Source organism: Stegodyphus dumicola, chromosome 6 (genome assembly GCF_044657685.1).
Source record: "Stegodyphus dumicola isolate Sdum_Otavi_A_Nest chromosome 6, ASM4465768v1".
NCBI classification, from domain to species: domain Eukaryota; kingdom Metazoa; phylum Arthropoda; class Arachnida; order Araneae; family Eresidae; genus Stegodyphus; species Stegodyphus dumicola.
The window spans coordinates 229423939-229430283 of NC_140773.1; the positions used below are offsets into that span (position 1 = coordinate 229423939).

The 6345-nt window shown below is 34.1% G+C and overlaps 1 protein-coding gene across 2 annotated transcripts in view; it reads left to right on the forward strand.

Annotated features, from left to right (window-relative positions):
* Positions 1-6345, forward strand: part of LOC118182447 (multiple PDZ domain protein-like) — a 244881-nt gene that overhangs the window by 221614 nt on the left and 16922 nt on the right. The window lies entirely within an intron of this gene.

Consider the following 6345-nt stretch of genomic DNA (forward strand, 5'->3'; position numbering starts at 1 on the left):
TGATTATGAACTTCTTATGTAGCTCCAGAAGGGGTCTTAATAAGCTAGGTAACAAAACTAAACCTCTGAAGGCATATGACTTTAATGAGCTGGCAAATGAAACTCCACGAATGGTCCAGGTAAAGTGAAATGAAAAAGTGAAAACTAGCGGATGCTATACAAAACACGTTATTCTTGTAACATGCACAATTAAAGTTCATTTCAGTTGATAAACCATGCACATAACAATATTACTAAACAAAAAGAAGAAGAGGAAGAAAGAAAAGAAGCAATAAAAGAGTTCAGATTTTAACGATCGCCCAACAGGTTTCGTTAAGGTTTTTTACTCTCTCGCTGAGCTCACAGTCTACCAGCCTACTTCTGCAGTCACTCTTGCTAACTTCCTCCTTTTTTTGACTTGTAGAGTCATTAGGAGTTTTTGAGGCAGGGGACGTGAAAAATGTACAGTACCCTCGCCGGGACTCGAACCCTAGATCTCTCCGATACACGTCGAGTATGCTTCCAATTACACCAAGAAGGCTTGCGGAAAAGAGACAGAAAATACCTTATGTGCTGGGCTGGGGATTAGGAAACCCAGTCGCCAAATCCCGGTGGTGATGAATTATCCTCCAAAACCTTTTTAGTTGGAACGCCATTTGTAATGTCCTAGCTAAAGGCCTAGAATATTGAAGAAGAATGTGGCGACTATTCGCTGAGTTCTAGTAGGTGAGAAGTACACAGAAGAGTTAAATTTACCCTTTATTCAAACTCAAAATATGATAACAGATGGCCCCTTCTCGGGCTTACAATTAGCCTTCCCTTGGACTTTAACTCAAGATAGGAAATAAAAACCTAGTTTAATACTAATTGAAATAAACTACCCGAAGCTGCATAGAATTAACTAACAGAATTGTTCCTTAGTTAAAATCCTCCTCGGATACTAGCAGACACGTAACAAATATGGCCGAATAGCAGTAAGGTTAAACTAGCAGCACAAACAACGTGGCCTGAAGGCGGAACACACTTTTCTACTGAAGTAATCCAGACGTCAGTTTAAATATTGGTTTCCACCTCATTTACATAAAACATAATCCTGAACACTCATTCTAGCAGGGAAACCTAGGTGGGTAACGAGAAAGTAAAGGAAAGGCTTCTTCCAAAATAAAAATTACTATTAGAGAATTAAAAGTAAACCCTGCAGTCTTTTTAGCTTTATTATTAAGCATCGTTTCTTTCGACCTTACGTTGTATTCAATTCAACAGCAAAATCACAAAACAGCATATGTTTAGAATTCTCTAAATAGTGTTAGGTAATTACATAACATTTTTCTATATTTATTTTTTTCAATATTTTTTCAGTTCATCTTATCAATGTTCAGTTTTCTTAGTAAGATAGCTTACAAAACTTCTTTTTTGTCCTTTTATGTTAACTATGTTTTTAAATATCACGTTTTTCTCATTTAAGTCAATTCAACAGCAAAATCACAGAATATTCAAAAACAGCATATCTTTAGAATTTCCGATAGACTGTCTTGCGCGCTGGAAATAAAGATGTTTAATATCGTGCAGTGTTGCCACTAATAACTTTCAAATCGTTTAGTTTGTTAATCAGAAGTTCATTAAAGCTTTATAAAATACGAAATAAATAATAAAACATTACATAATGTCATTGTGAAAATAATGAATGTTTTAACGCGATAAATAATGAATTAAATACATTTTTATTATGTAAATCAATCCGATTCAAAAGTGAGAAACGAATATTCTTAAGAACTGCATCAATTCCTTTCAAATAGCTCAGTTTGTTAGTCTACAATAGACCGATTCAGTTTGAAAACATTTTGCCGAATGGCAACAGACTCAAATAAAATTGAAACGACGTTTTTAGAAGGATTTGCCGCAAAATCCATTTCAAAAGTTATAGCACTTATGGCCTAATAAAGTAATAGCAGAATATAATTTGCAATATAATATATGATTCAGTCTGTACTTAAAAAGGAAATTCTGATATTTTTAAAATTATCATCAAAAGATGAGTCAGAAATAAAGGAGCGCATTTCTAGCATAACACGATATTATTTCAGTGGTAAAAATAAGAAACATTCGTTAATCTGTTGCCTTTATATTAATAGCATACTTGCTGCTATGGTGTAATCTTATTTTTGGAACCCTTTGCTCCCTTATGATAAACTAGCGGGCTGCAGCCAAAGCAAAGTTTGTGAGGTCTATATACCCATGAAAAGCAGAAGTATGAAAATATTTCAATATGAAAAAAATTAATTCATGCTTTCCAAGTAACAATCAATTCGAAAATAATATTTTTATTGCCGAACCCAGAAGCTAAACCTTTTGACGATTCAGGTTAATACGTATGATATCATGATTTAAATTTAATATTTTCTCAATATTAATAAAAGAATTAACTTAGCGATAATACATCACGTCTATATTACTAACTTGAAACAAAAAAGTTGCCAACAATATCTATTTATTTAAAATGCCGACATTAAAGAATACTTTTCGACATACAGTGACGTCACTTGCAATCGCGTGCTTTCTTCAACGTCAGAATATGGCCTTATATAATAATAATAGGCTTAATGTATGGAAATTTTTTAATTTCATACTAGCGGAAGTACCTTATGCCAGTTAAGTTAGATTGAGAGTAATGCATCCAACAACAACGAGAACGATACTGATGTAATCCTTCTCTAATAACGATGCAAAAAAATACGATTCATAGTCATACATTTTTCAGTTTGATGTTATATGGAACCCATATAAAAAATTTTGATGGAAAAGTTCTCTCTCACTATATCAGCAACAATGGCAAGCATTTTTTAATGATTTTTGTCTTCCTAATTAAATGGTCGTAAAATCTTAAGTTCCATCTAACATTTCACCGATATTCAATTTTAGTCGATTCAATGTGGCAAAAATGGATCATAACTGATCAGAAATCAATAACGCGAACAAACAAACAAACATACAAACAGATATTCTTCTTTAAATGTATAGATTTTGCAAAACTTACAATATTTTCATTAACGAACTCTACGATTTGAAAGCGAGCAGTAGCAATACTTTTTGAAATAAAGCATTTTTATCTCCAACGCGCGGGACTGTTGCCACTCGGAAAAATGAGTGCGAAAATGAGCGCTTTCAGAGTTTTTAATTAACATTTCCACTGATTAAAGTCGTTCGAAGATGGGAAGAGTCGAAATGGCTTTCCACGAATTTTTGGAATCGGGAATAATGTATTTAATGTTTGGAAATGATATATTTATTTCACCGAAATTTTTATTAACGAACTCTAGGATTTGAATGGGAGCAGTGGCAGCACATTTCACAATAAAGCATTTTTATCTCCAACGCGTAGACTGCTGACACTCGGAAAAATTGGGACGAAAATTAGCATTTACATAGTTTTTAATTAATATCTCGGCTAATTAAAGTCGTGCGAAGATGAGTATGGTCGAAATGGCTTCCCCGAATATTTGGAAGCCCATTGCACCTCTCTCGAAATTCAACACCCCGCCACAAACAAACAGGAGGAGCAAAGCTTTTAATAGTATAGATAAGAATTATAACAGCATGATAGTTAGATATGGGCAATAACGGGCATTACCATTGAGACATGCGACGGAGGGCGTGGGCACCATGTCTCTACCATTGAGGTTAATTGGTATAGCGCCACGCCCACCTATATCTAGAGTTTGGCCAGAGCGTGGTGTCACACATACGCCTCGCACCGAGCATCCAACCCAGCGCCGGATTCATCCGGAGGACAGTCCCACGGACCAAAGCGCCCTCCGGGAATTCACTCTCACCCAACTGCCCGGGTCCAGTATTTGTTGAAACAACAAATAATGATTTTACAGGGGCAAACAAGGGCATTGAGATACATTGTGTGATTCATATTACAACTGCATTGGCATTATTTGCTTAAAGTGTTACTACACTTGACAATACATTCTTAACATTTAAAACACTATTACATCTAGAACACTGTTACTGCAATACACACATACTTTTATAACTGCTAATATACATTACGTTACACTTTACAACTTTTTAAAAGCACTATCATTGATTTCTAATACGCTCTTGCTTTTACATCTATTCGTTTGCTTTACATTTATAACACTTTCACGTTTAGAACTCTATTATTGCAATACACATTTAATTTTACGTCTGCTGTCTGCTTATATACATTATGTTTAATTCGCTGCTTTTGTTAATCACTGCATTAATTATTGCATTTCAATCTAATTGATTGAGTACACACTTACATTTACTACTGCATACATACATTACATTACACATGACAACTTAAAAAAAAAAAAAAAAAAAAAAAAAAACTCTATCATTAATTTTTAGAAACACTCTTGCTTTTACATCTACTTGTTTTTTTTACAATTAGAACACTTTTACGTTTAAGACACTATTATTGCAATACACGCTTACATTTACGTCTGATACACTGCTTCGGTTAATCACTACATTAATTATTGCGTTTCAATCTGTTTGCATAATTACACACATTTACAGCTGCTTTTGTACATTACATTACATATTAAAATATCTAAAAACACTATCCTTAATTTAAAAAAAAAACGCACTTGCTTTACATTTATGATATTTTTCCGTTCAGAACACTATTATTGCAATGCACACTTACATTTACGTCTGCTTATGTACTTTAAATCTAATATACTGCTTCAGTTAATCATTACATTAATTACTGCGTTTCAATCTAATTTGCATTAGCACATACTTACATTTACTACTGCTTATATGCATTATATAACACATTACTACACTTAAAAACACTACAATTTATTTTTAAATACGCTCTTGCTTTTACATTAGGATGAATTCAGAAAGCAAGAGGGAAAGGAATTTTGAAAAGAAGAAGTATAAATACCCACCTACACAAACATAAATCACATGCTCTCTGATCCCTGATAACCTAGATTACTTATTACCATATTCATGACCAGCAGGCTGAGGAGAGCTTTCAGAGTCTGAGAGTTTCCTGTGAACTGTGGCTGGGTGAGATAATCACCTAATGGTGCGCAGTGAGCATTTCCACATCCCATACTTAGGTATAGTAGCCTGAAAGGGGCAGATGCATTGGAAGAAAATACCGGGCATTCTTCAAGTGCTATAGTTCAGCTATATTACGGAATGTTTTGAATTCACATGCATTTTGAAACTAATGAAACCTACGGCAATTCCGCCCGCTCTTTTTCGGCAGTTCTGAACCGTGGACTCTTAAATCAACGAGTATGGGAGCTCAACTATGTACATGTGTGATGATTTAATGCATAGGAGGAATCAGTTTGCGGTTGTCATGCCCGGGGAATTATATTTTGATATGATGCGGCCTGAAGTTTGCGTAGTTACTCGTAGATAGATGGATGCATGAACCACAAACTTCTAACGTAGCCATTTAAAATATAATTTTATTCTATTATATATCATATAAAATCATTTTTGTAAGCAATTTATCCACTCATATATCAATACGATAATTTTTATATACACTGATTTTAAAAGTAAGACGTACGCATCTGCGAAGCGAAACGGCGCGGGGTTGGCAGAGCAGCACTTAGGGAAAAGAATGGAATGATGTAATTAATTTGCGAGGGGTATGTATACCGAAATAGATGCAATTGTACAGACAAGCTGTGATTGGTTAATAGTAGTTTCCGTTACCCTTTTCAAGTAACGTTATATAGCATAGAAAGATCTCGAATTTGGGAGAAAGCACCAAATTTAGAATAGTCGATATTGAGCTTGCCGGTTATTTTTAAAGCAGCTAGCGTATTTTGTTATATATATTCGTATTTGTTATATCGTATTTTGTTATATTTTGTTACATATATATAGTCAGATTCTGGTCCATAAATAGATTATCTCACATTGTTAACACGTAACAGTAATTAATGTTCTGCTTCAGAGTTTCATGTCGAAATTATGGTTAAAATATTATAATCGTGTAGGGAATATTTTAATTTTCTAATAGTTATTTTTTTATTTCGAAACCCTTTCCTTTAAATTCTTGTTTTCCACCTGCAAATCCCTGTCAGAATGAGATTTCAATATCGCGATTTATGCAAATGAAATAGAACCATTATTTAATATCACTTCAGTAGAAGAGCTCAGAATTTCTTAGAAAAGAATGTTCTGCCTTCTGGCCACGTCGCTGCGTTAAGCCTATCTTACTAAGAACGACCTGTTAGTATTCTCCGGTGAGGTTTAATTACGCGCCAAATCGGTTAGTTATCTTTGTACAGCTTCGACTGTAGTTTAGCTAGTTAGAATTAATTTATTTTCCTATTGTCCACCTTAAGTTAAAGC